The following is a 13,185-nucleotide window of genomic DNA, read 5'->3' as shown; positions in this document are numbered from 1 at the left end:
AACCGCTCTGGCTATAGGTAAGAAATTTAGCCTGCTCTTCAACATTACTCTGCCCAGCTCTTTCCATGATGACAGCCTCTAACTACTTGTACCAAGCAGATACATTGTAATGTCTTTATAAACAAGACACTCTGCTCCATTGTGACAATGCTGTAAGCTCTTTGACTATATGGGATTCTCTTTTTATATGCGTTTGATTTTACAGTCTAGCATTTATTCTCTTACATTATGCTCTCCATGTACCTTATAACACTGATGGCTGTCTGCTTTCATGGACGTTTTTGAGCGATGTTTGGGCACTTTTTGACATATATTTTTCTATTTCTGTTTGAGCATACATTTTAGTTAATTGCTCGAATTTTTGTTCAGCAGAACTGCTGTGAATAGGTTCCAGCTGCTCCCATCTAGCCTCTGACCGAGACTAGCTAGCGGACAGTTGCTGACCACCCGGATCCAGGAGTTTATCCAAGACCCCTAGATTCTCTAGGATAACCAGAAGGCACCCCTAGTGGACAACGTTGGCATGCTTACCCTTTGCTTTTAACTCTGAGGCAGGCTATCCATACCTCCCATTACAGTGAACTATGTAAGTAGATTACACATGTTAACCCTCAATGCATTGTATGTTGTTTTTTTGCAATATGTGATAATTAATTGTTTTATGATAATTATCTACAGACCACCCTCCAAGGGCACCCCTGAGGAAGGAGTTTATTCATACTCCGAAACGCGTCGGGTCAAACCCGGGGGTTCAGTGGTCCAAGTTGCACTGGTTTATGTGGAGTATTTTACAGCTTGCCTATTGTTTTTATTCTTTTGTATAAGTTAATAAAGTTTCTTACATTTTATCTACTTCATTTGTCGTCTAAATTTGGTGCCTTAAAAGTCCCACCCAAGGGGAACCTTTTTTGGTTGTGATTTCCATTTTGGGGATGTGGCACCTTGGGGACTATACAGCATGAGCAACATTTCTTTGTATGAAACACATAGAACTCACCTGGAGTGGGAAACTCGCTGCTTATAAAATGTTCATACTTCCACAAATTCTGTACCTATTTAGGGCTCTCCCTGTTCCATTCCCTGTAACTAGCCTATCTAAGCTAACTAACGGTATGCGGCACTTCCTCTGGAATGGTGGGAGGGCTAGGTGTGCCTCCTCCATTCTCACCAAAAGACGGCAACTAGGGGGTGCAGCTATGACGGATATCCCCACCTATTTTTGGGCCTCTATCTAAACCCAAACACGCAACTGGTCTCAGACTCAGAAATACCTTGTTGGGTAACATTGCCCCTTTCCCATATCTTTGCATCATGCTCTTAAGTGACAGATGGATTAAATGGGACCTGAACATCCTCCCCCCCCCCCATGCTAGCATCCCTACGTGCGTGGCGCTGACCCACCTTGCCACAAAACAATAAAGATGTCCTGGGAACAGGATCTTCATAAAACCTTCTCCATTTCCCAGTGGAAACAGGCGCTAAGTACTATACACAAGCATTCTCATTGTGTCAATCACTGGGAAATGATGATGAAACTGACTAACAGGTGGTATTATACACCTTATAGACTAGCTGGTTTCTCTGCAAAATACTCTCCTCTTTGCTGGCGAGATTGCGGGCAGACCAGCACACTACTGTATATCATGTGGGCTTGTCCTTACCTTAAGGGTCTTTGGAATCAAGTATTCCAATATATAGCATCGCAAACTGGTTGTATTCTTACCCCAAATCCGGCGTTAGCCATTCTTCACTTAGGTATCGAGAATCTCCCGCTACAATTTCACCCTTGGACTTCCTATGTCTTCCTAGCTACTAATACTGCGCAAATGGAAGAACACTACACCTCCTACAGTATCTGAAGTTATATCCATGCTAAAAACAAACTACCAATTTGAGAAATCACTGGCTATTAAATCACTTTCTCTAAAGAGATTTAATGCATGCTGGAACTTCTGGTCCTCTAGCTAATTAATTCTGTATTCATTTTCTGTGATTGCGTTTGCTCTTATCTACCCCGGAAGTCTCAAGATAAGCATATCCCTGTACTGATACTCGCTCTACAGCTCTCCTAGGAGTTGGAAATAGCTCTTTATCAATCCATGTTGAATATTCTGTTATATGTGATCTGATATCTACCTAACTTGGGTCTATGGTTGCACAATGTTACCAAATATTCTGATGTTATATTGTTAACAATGTTCTATGTTTGTTGTTATGCTTTGAAAACCTAATAAAAATTTTTTTTCAAAAAAAGTAAAAACCACACTGAGCTCACCCTCAATATGAAAAATGTGCAATGTATCCCTAGATGAACATATTGTAAGAAAACAAAGTAGCAAAGTAGTTTGACACATGTAACAATATAACATTTTACTTTTTTAAACCCCAATAATCTAAACAATAAAAAACCCACTATCCAACTAATAAAATCATAATTGGCCAATTATGAAAACACAACTATGTCAGCTGCAGGGAAGTTATGTACACAGCCCCTCCTCCTCAAAAAGAAGGAGAAAAAAATAGTATTATCACGTGTTCATAAATTGTATGTGCCCCAGTAAGGGGCACAGTGTACATAAACTTGATAAATACATGAAATTGCCTCCTTCAAATCTTAATATTATAAGGTATAGCTCATAACTTGATGTTTTTGAGGATTTCTTAAAACGGAGGACCTTTGGTAGAATATGTTCCAGGACTAAAGTTAAAGTTGGGTATTGTTCAGAGTCCATTTGAAGATCTTCTCATGAATATATGGGAATGCAATCCACATATGGATAATGTCACTCCTGTGTGGCCAGTAGTATTAAAAATCCTTTGGCCTGTAGCATGAGATCAACCCACATATGAATGATGTAATGGGCCACTACGTGTGATTAATGGTATTTAAAGTCCATGAGGGTGTCCTGTGTGAGACCAAGCCCCATATATGCAGCATGGAGTCAGAGTGAGTAATGGCATGTCTTTCAAACATTAGATATAACTGGAAAACTACCAGGGAGAGGTGCCCTTGTCATCACATATGATACTCTTTTAGCTCATAGCATGGCATCTTCTACCCTCCCTTTGCTGTCAGCTATATAGACACAGACAAACACCTCCAACTGTGTGATATATAGTTCATCATTTCCCAGCGTGGGAGCCATCAGTTTCAATCAAAGAAAAATTCAGCCATTTAGCACTCAAATAAAGAAAGTGTGGATCTTGAAAAGTCCAATCTGTACTTGTAACAATGGAAGTTTATGAGTCCATATCCAGAGAGATCTTTTTTCCTTAATGATGGATCCCAAATATTGAGACACAATGGTATCTAAGATTCAGCAACACAATACTGCACTTAGGGACAACACACAGGAAAGAGTCACGATCAAGCACCTATTTATATGAACGCAAGTCATGGGTGTGGTGGAATATTGATTTCTTTAGGAGATATTTCGATGAACAAGTTTACCAGAGAGTGTTACTGATACAAATATTTCCATGCATCCATTAAATTACGAATGATTTCTCTAAAAAATGGGAAGATAATTTGCAACAATGTGCTTGGAGAACAATTGTTTTATTAATGGATTTTTATGAACAACAACTGAAATATTTTGACAAAGAACCTAATGAAGTGTTAGAGTCCCTGGCACCTTTGAGGCAAATCCCCTCTTATATCTAAAAGGAGAAAGAGATATGCTCATCAGTGGAAAAAATGTAACAATCTCATCAAAGATAAAAATATTAAGTTGGAGAGGGATAGATTTGCCTACACGACCAGCAGGGCCTACAAATGGCATAACATGTCAAACAATAAACCCTTCAAGAATGGCTCATACCACACAACAAGAAATAAGTCAATCTGAGTCAGAATCCCGTACTGGATATTTCCAGTCCCTTTCCCCCCAAGATGTGGGGGGGGCAGGAGTAGCGGGAGGGGTGGCCATTCTAGGGCATAAAATGGAAGGATCTAGCTGAAGGGGAATCCATGTATATACTGTATCTGGTGATGGGGCTGGTGGGGGTATGTCAAAAAATTAGCTACACAGCTAAAGAGAGATTTAAGAGAAAAAGAACCAAATGGAGGCCATCCCCAACATATAAATCAGGAGCTCACTCCCGGATTGTCCCCCGCAGGTCACAGGATGGGGGCGTCCCACAACACGTAATCTCGTAAGAGACCAATAAGTCCATCTGCCCCAACCAGCATGACCCCATACCCCAAAAAATATGAGATGGATCAATATGTGGTGAAAAACAGTCGGACAGACGGCAGTATATGAAAGTCATAAATCTTTTCAGCATACCATTGTCACCAGCACAAACATCCCTTCTTTTGAAGGGCATGTCCTTTTGTCCCGCCCAAAGAGCTAATATCTTTGATTTAGTCAAGGATATATACCTATTTGCAAGAAATGTGGTATTACAGGTTTTGCATGCTAGGAAGGCTGGCCATGCACCCTGAGGTCCCTGTGGGACTAGTCTAGCCTAAGTAGGCAGGAATACAGGACTTTACAGGACCTCACTTACTTGTGGGAGGAGGATCATTCAGATGAACTCTTCACTAGTGATGACGAATTTACAGAAATTATGCTTGATCTGGCCCTTGAAATGTGTGGTGAGTCACTGGGGGACACAACACCCCTGGTGGAAACCAAGTCACTCAAAGATACCAAGCTGTACAAAAGATCCAGATCCTTTCCCCCCTTGTCGGCAGTACCAGGAATTTAGTTTTTTGTAAGAGTGGGGGTACAGGAACTTAGAACTCTAGATTCCCACCCACCAATACAAAACAATTTGAGCCCCCAGGAACGTGAGGCCTTGTAGGAACTGCATAATACTGCATACTGGAACAGTGGTCACAAGACAAACAGGGGAAGGAACCTAGAAACATACTGTAGGTACTCTCATCACATTCTGACTCTGAAATTCTGACTAGATAACCATATCCCTAATAGTTTGTCCCCTTTTATAAGATGGCAGTGGAGGGGCTCAAAAATCTTCAACATCAGGAAAAGCTTCTCTCAGAATTATCCAGTGTTACTTAATCACTGAATAAATCTGTGCAGAATGCAAGTGATATTGTAAAACAATTTTAAAACTTAAAAAAGTTTATTCTGCCCATATTGTTGGTTTATTCTCCTGTTGGCTTCTAGGTCACTCTCAACCTTTGATGAGTTAATTGATGTCTTGGATACCCTCTGTCTGTGAGTCTGCTTTGCATCTCTAATAAACGTCCCTGTTTCACTGAATCTTCACTCACTATGCTGCTTATCTAGTCAGCTTGCAAGTAGTAGATCGAGGTTAGGATCTCACTTTCTTTATATCCCCTGTCAAAGCACTGACGATCAGCCATTTATCCCACCATGATATCATCACACACAAAGCAGTAGTAAAAAAATATTACAATTTATTGATTAAAAAGATAAATTGCACTCGCAAACAAGATGGAAATAGGAGCATGTAGTCCTTAACATGAGCATCAGGGGTCACTCAGTCCGCACTAAGACACGGGATAGAGATCACGCTGCAGCTCACTGGGGAAAAGCTCCATGCTGGGGGTAGAGGGAGCGGCTGCTGGGGGAAAGATGGATTTCAAGTTTTTTTATTTCACAAATATAAATCTGATACATGACTACTACATGATAACTATAATTCTAAATTTTGCATACTATATATTGCATCCTCTCATGCAATGTTCCATGTAGTATTAAAATGATATAATGTTAGGCAATTTACACTAACAAATAAGCAGTAATTATTTTATTTTAAATATAAATATGATATATTTTGACTATTATAGATAATTGCACACTAATCAAATCCCACTGCTTTTTAATTAGAAGGTATTACAGAAGACACAATTCAGTCTTTTCTATTATAGTCTTGACATTTCTCTACTGAGTTTTTGAACCAAAGAAAAGCCAAGCATATTAGGTAATAATACCATTTTCTGTTCTTTCCATTATTAGAAAGAATGAATGATAATCATTCTTTAATAGATATAAAATTAGTTTCATTTTCTGCATAGGAAATGTGCATGATGATTATATTAAAAGTGTAAAAATTGAAATGTTTTTGTTTAGTACTCTCTTGTTTTGAGAAACAATGAGATCATCAAGTACCAAACTATAAGGTCTCTTTATTGGAAGTGAGACAGAATGTTTTAATTCAATGTTCTCTCAAAGGACAAATATTTAAGGCAAATTACAGACAAATGATTCTGAAATGTGTTCTACATGAATATACTTAATAAAAAAATCCATAAGTGTAGAAGATTTTAAAGATGCTGTTACATTTAATACTATGACATGTTCATTACATGAAACTATTTTATTATAGGGGGTGTGGTGACCGCCCAACAAGATGACCGCTTGAGCTGGGCGCTCCTCACGATCGCCAGGAGAACTGCAGCTTATTGGAGCCCACAGCGCTGACTTAAAGCTCTACACTTCCCACTGGTAAAAACATCTTTGGCTATGCCTTGGAGAAAGTGGGAGGTGCCGCAGCCTTGCAAGCTCTCAGGCTTATTCACACCTGTATCCCAAGGTCCTTGACAAATGGTGGAGGTGGTCAAGTCCCTCAGCTTGTCACCAGATCTCTAGCGAACTCCTCTACATCCTTCTCCTAACCCAGACACAGCCTGGTCTGGGGCTTTCACCCCTCTTTTTTCTAGCCCGGCAAAGTCTAAACCCTGCAAGGATCCATCTCCACTATGCGAGGAAGGCATGCAAGAGATAGATTCTGCTACAACAATACCTAAACCTTCCTCATACCCCATTGCAGCATTCCCCAATTCTGACCAGCCAGTATCAGATACAGTGCTTAAGGATATGCTGCTCTCTCTAAGAGCCTCATTGCAGGCTGACCTGATTGTCTGCGTAACCCAACAAAAAGTGTAAATCCGGGGGGCGTTGCTACTGCGCAGCTGCATGGACACGTAGTTCTGCAGCTCCGCATCTGACCCGGCTTCTACAACATATTGCGGTGTTCCAGACTGGCCCTTCGATCACTTCTGCTGCTTCAGTCAACCCACCTACCTGCGAGGATGACGAGGAAGAGCAAGGACCCAGTACATCTGCAAAAATTGCAGAATTTCTTCCGTCCGACTGGCTGGGGCCTACCTCAAGATGGCGCCGCCGGCCGCTTGCCTGCCTCATCCGGCAGGTCTCCCGCATCCATGCCGAGCCCGCAGTCCCTAAGAGCTCCTGGTGCACATGGGCAGCCTGCCTCTCCTACAGCCTCCACTCCCATTTTACGCAGCCCTGTCAAGTCCAAGCCTAGGCTTGCTGAAGAGACACAGCGTGATAAGGTGAGCTGTGCCTCTGATTCTATAGAGCAGCCCTCAAAATGTACACTCGCCTGTTCGCATTTGGCGAGTGTAAATATGAGGACTGCGAGTATGGACAGGGCTGCGCTGTCCCGGGATGTATATCCAGCCGTAGCGCAGGCATTTCAATGGGAACTGTACAGTCGCCCCTTGGGAATGCTCTTCTCCACCTCCCTCTTGTGCACATCCCTGCCCCCTCCCTCCCCCCCCCACAGGCTCGCAGAGCGAGCATTTCAATAGGAACTGTACAGCCGCCTGGGACCGCCCTTCTCTACCTCCCTCCTACTGCTCATTCCTGCCCCCCCTAACAAGATCACAGCGCGGGTATTTAAATAGGCACTGTCAGCCATCTGGGACCGCCCTGCTCCACCCCCCTCGTGACACCCCCCCCCCCCCCCCCGCACAGGCTAGCAGCATGGGCATTTCAGCCACCTGGGATCGCCCCTCTTCAACTCCCTCCTGTTAGACATCTAAAAAATGGAGAGGTGCAGGTCTTAAGGCAGTCCTAAGTGAGCGGGCTCAACCCCTCTTTGTCCACCCTCAGTGAATACAGATGCCTGACCTCTGTGGCTGCAGAATGGTAACTATAAAGACAGTGTGCTGTGACTGGATGCAGTGCATGTGTGTGCTTGAGGAGGTTGGATGTATTGAATGGGGGGTCTATACAAAATGTGTGCTGGGAGGAAAGGGGGGGGCTAGAGCATATATGTGCTGGATTGGGGGGGAGTTATTTTGAGGAATAGGTAAAAGGATTAAAAAAAATAAAGGATTGGGGTGGGGTGGGGTGGCATGGGGTGGGGGGGGTTAGAATTGGAAGTATAGGTCTGAAACATTCTCATTCCAACCCCCCCCCCATCTATTATACCTATGCCTCCAATTCCACTGCATTGCATTGGGGCTGCATTGATGGGCACTGGGGAAGCTGCATTGATGGGCACTGGTGAGGCGGCATTGATGGGCACTGGTGAGGCGGCATTGATGGGCACTGGGGAGGCTGCATTGGTTGGCACTGGCGAGGCTGCATTGATGGGCACTGGTGAGGCTGCATTGATGGGCACTGGTGAGGCTGCATTGGTTGGCACTGGCAAGGCTGCATTGATGGGCACTGGTGAGGCTGCATTGATGGGCACTGGCGAGGCTGCATTGATGGGTACTGGCGAGGCTGCATTGGTGGGCACTCGCGAGGCTGCATTGATGGGCACTGGCGAGGCTGCATTGATGGGCACTGGTGAGGCTGCATTGATGGGCACTGGTGAGGCTGCATTGATGGGCACTGGCAAGGCTGCATTGATGGGCACTGGTGAGGCTGCATTGATGGGCACTGGCGAGGCTGCATTGATGGGCACTGGCGAGGCTGCATTGATTGACACTAGTGAGGCTGAATTCATGGGCACTGATCAGGCTGCATTGATGGGCACTCATGGGGTGGCACTAATGGGCACTGATAAGCTGCACTGAGATGCTGTACCGATGGACACTGATAAAGTTTTTGTTAATATTTAGTTTTGTAACCTAATTCTGCATAAAACATTTAAGAGTGTAATTTCATGAGATAATTTATGAGAGTGTGTTTAGGGGTGGGGCAGGGTAGGGGGTGGGGCAGGGTAGGGGTTGGGTGGGGCAAGTAGTGGCGAGTAACTCTTAAGGCCTGGCGAGTAGCTCAGGACTTGAAATTTTGAGCCCTGCTATAGAGGATACCAGGGAACTGACCGATACTATTCACTCCTTCCCAGCCAGTGATCAGCCTGCTTCTGAATCTAAACTCAAAGATATGCTTATTTCTCTGCGCAGTTCATTACATGCTGATCTAATGGAGTGTTTGAGGGACTTTAAAAAGGATGTGCATGAGCTGTCAGGCAGAATATACCATATGGAAAACAAGATGGAGGAGTTTGCCTCATCACATAACACGCTAATTAATGCTCATAATGATCAGGCAGAGGAAGTAGCGTGGCTCAGGGACAAGTTGGCAGATTTAGAAGACAGGTCCCGTAGAAAAAACGTTAAGCTGGGAGGAATCCCTGAGTCTGTTCAGCTTTCCCAGCTTGCACAGTATGCAAAGGAGCTTCTGCAGGCTTTTTTAGGTCAGTCCTCTGATTCTGAATTGGTTATAGACCGTATCCACCGCCTGCCAAAACCTCAACATCTTCCTGACAACATTCCCAGAGATGTGGTGATGTGGGTTTACTTTTATCACGTGAAAGAGCAATTTATGATTGCGTTTCGGAAAAATCAACAACCACCTGAATGGTATGCAGCGCTGCAGGTCTTTGCAGATCTCTCACAACATACTATGCAGAAGAGGAAGTCTCTCTTACTCATCACCAAGGTGTTGCGCAATCATAGTACTGTCTACAAATGGGGGTATCCCACTAAGCTAACGATCACCCATGAGGGACAGAGCTCCACGATCTCCTTGCTTGAGGAGGGCCTAGCCCTACTTTGCTCTTGGGATATTCTCCCGTCCAAGGACCCCGGCAATTCCTCTTCTGCATCTCCATCCCATGTGCACAATGACTGGCACACGTGTCGCATAAGAAGAAATCTAAGCGGAACAAACCTGGAGCGAGCCAATCGCAAAAAGCTATGTACACTTAATACCATGAAGCCTTTGATCAGTACAGGCCACAAATTTTCCCCTGCTGAGTTCTGTGCAGTTTCACTGCCATCAGATTCCAATTGGAATCCCATTTTTTTATAGTTCTATTCATGCTGTTCAGTTTTGTTTTTGTTTCTGCTCTCTTTTTCTTTCCCCCTTTTATGTGTCGGACGCACACACTAGAATGAACGTTGCATCTTGTCTTTGCTTTACCTGGACACGCTGCCCATGGAGAACTTTCCGCTTGCCTGAGACATGCCCTGAGATCTCTATCAGTATCAATTCCACCCTGGATTTGAGGTATTATCATCACACCCACCTAATTTTCCATGGTATTGACTGTTACATCATTTAATGTCAACAGCTTTAACCATCCGGCCAAATGGGTGAGTTTTTGGAGAGAGGTAAAGAGGCTCAAAAGTGATATTTTATGCATACAGGAAACTAATTTTCTAGCGGACAACCCTCCCATCTTTCATCACAAATCCTATCCCCACATTTACTCAGCCTCAACTACCTCTAAATGCAAAGGTGTTTTAATAGCGCTTAAAGACACTATTGCTGTGAAGCTCCATGATACATACTCTGATGCAGATGGTCGCTTCTTGAGTCTAGTTGCTGAGCTCAATAACACACTCTACACCATTCCTTGTCTATACGTCCCTAACACCCATCAGATTTGTTTTCTTAAGAAGTTCTTCCACAAGCTTGACTCTGTAAAGCAAGGAGTGGTAATCATATGTGGTGAATTAACCTGACGGTAGACCAATCCTTAGACTCCACCTCCTCAACCACCAGGCATCACCCGGATTTGCAGTCCTTCACCTGGAGGAACTTTATGATGTTTGGTGGTGTCAGCACTCCAATGAGCGGGATTTTTATTTTTTCTCTGCTAGACATGGTTCTTATTCCCGCCTAGATATGATTTGGGTGGACAGGGCTACACTTCAGGCAGTGTCCTCCTCCACCATCCATGAGATTACATGGTCAGAACATGCTCCGGTCTCTATTGAGATGGTGGAGGAGAACGCTCCTGGATTGGCGTATGTCTGGCGAGCTAATGACTCCATATTGAACACCCCATCCCACTCGGCCGCCATAGGCACTGCTTTGAAAGGATTTTTTTAGATCAATTTCAGCTCGGTTCCGGATCATACCACCATATGGTGCGCCCATAAGACGTTCATTAGAGGCATTTTCCTTCAAGTGTGTTCAAGGGTGAAGAGGCAGAGGACGCTAAAGCTGGACTCCCTCCTGCGAGATATTAAATCCATGGAGGAACAAAACAAACAGGCACCTAACTCGCTGCTCGAACATAGGCTCCTTCATTTGAGGGCAGATCTTAGACTGATGTTGATTGCTCAATATGATAAGCATGTCAACCATCTTAAAATTCACCACTATGCCTCGGGCAATAAAGCGGGGAGACTACTGGCTCGTAAACTTAAAGGAACAAGGGCCAAGGTGAGAATAAGATAAAAAATAGGTGCGCTAATATGGTTTAAATTCACAATATATACATAACAAAAATACATAAATTGTACATAAACAAGATGGGGACCAATGGTGTCCAAGATGTGATTGTCCACAATACCGTGGGTAAGACCACGTGTGTAAGTGAAGTGCACAAGTAAATAAAATAAATAAAACAAAAGTCCCAAAATGAATCCAAACAATCAAGTCCAAATGGTGTTCTCAATTCAGTGTTACAATTCAATAAAAATTGGAAGTGCTGTATCATGTGCTCCGTGACTAAAGATTCCACCACCAAAAGGCTTGCCTCCTTACCAAAGATATAAAATAGGTATGCAGAAAAATCCACTAATGGATGGCAAGAGAGAGATATCTTTAGTTGAGTCACCCCCGTGGTAAGATATAAATGGCCTCTTACCAGCTCTTGGGATTTAATAGGCACAGAATGGATCCACTGCTGCGAACTCCATACATGGATCAATTTACAGACGATGCAATCCCGCTCCTGCTATCGGTTCCTTATTTCTGGCAGTGGTGTCCTATTACACGGGAGTCTCTGGACAAAGTGGTGTGGGGGGTCCCAGCTGTGAGCAGGGGGCGGGGGGAGAGTCCTGTCAGAGTGAGTGCGCGGGGACTCCTTTGCTAAGTATTACTCCTTTCTTTATAACCTTAGTGACGACACCTCCACTCCCCAACCTACGGAGAGTCCATCGCTAAATTCTTTGAGCGGCTTAACCTTCCCAGGTTGACGCCTTCCCAGTTATCTTCTCTTAATGCACCGTTTACCCTTCTGGAAATTCAAGCGGCCATTAGGTCCCTTCCCACAGGGAAATCCCCTGGCCACTCACCAATGATTATTTAAATTATATTCTGAGACTCTTGCTGCTCTGTTTATTCGGCTGCGGTGTCCTCTGCCTCATTTCCCTCAGAAATGTTGAAAGCATATGTGATCACTATACCCAAACCCGGTAAGGACCCAGATACTCCCTCAAACTTTCGTCCTATATTGCTACTAAATACTGATGTGAAGGTACAGTATATGCAAAACTACTGGCCTCATGACTCCTGCCTATCCTTCCGAGCTTGGTAAAATCTGATCAGATGGGCTTTACGTCGGGTAGGCAGGCGTCTGACGTCACTAGAAGAGTCATTAATGTCATGCAATATGTTACTTCCCGTCAAATGCCTTCTCTGCTCCTCTCCTTGGATATGGAGAAGGCATTCGCCCGGGTGCATTGGGGATACATGGCTTCCACCCTCCGCAAGTTTGGTTTTTCAGGCCCTATACTATCAGCTATTGGTTCACCCCATCAGACACAATGTGGTGCCCCATTGAGGCTGCGCTTAACCCTGTTTCTGATTTACAGCTGCTTCCTATATTGGACAACTGGAGACATTTTGACCTTTCTTCCCTTCCGGTGGCTACCCAGGCTTCTTTGGTGGCCTGGAGGGGCTTCCATGACCTGATTTCCTCCTCTGCCGATTTAGTTGAAATACCCGTTCCTATCCGGGCCTTGACCCACTGCATACCCAATTTATCGCTCTCCACTTGGACAGCACTGGGTGTGACTTAGGTCTCGGTCCTATACCATAGGGAAAGGCTCCTGGATTTCCAGTCCCTGAGGGATAGATTTAACATTCCCCCTGGAGACTTTTATAAGTTCCTACAAGTCTCCCATTTTCTTAACTCCCTGAAATCCCATTGAATCTATCTCACGAGATCTGTGTGAAATTTCCTTACTAACCCTAACTGTAAACTGAAGGATATTTCACTTTTTTACAACCTTTTACAAGACAAATT

The sequence above is a fragment of the Pelophylax lessonae genome (genome assembly GCF_965119305.1).
Source record: "Pelophylax lessonae genome assembly, chromosome: 1".
NCBI classification, from domain to species: Eukaryota; Metazoa; Chordata; class Amphibia; order Anura; family Ranidae; genus Pelophylax; species Pelophylax lessonae.
This window is presented reverse-complemented; position numbering follows the sequence as displayed.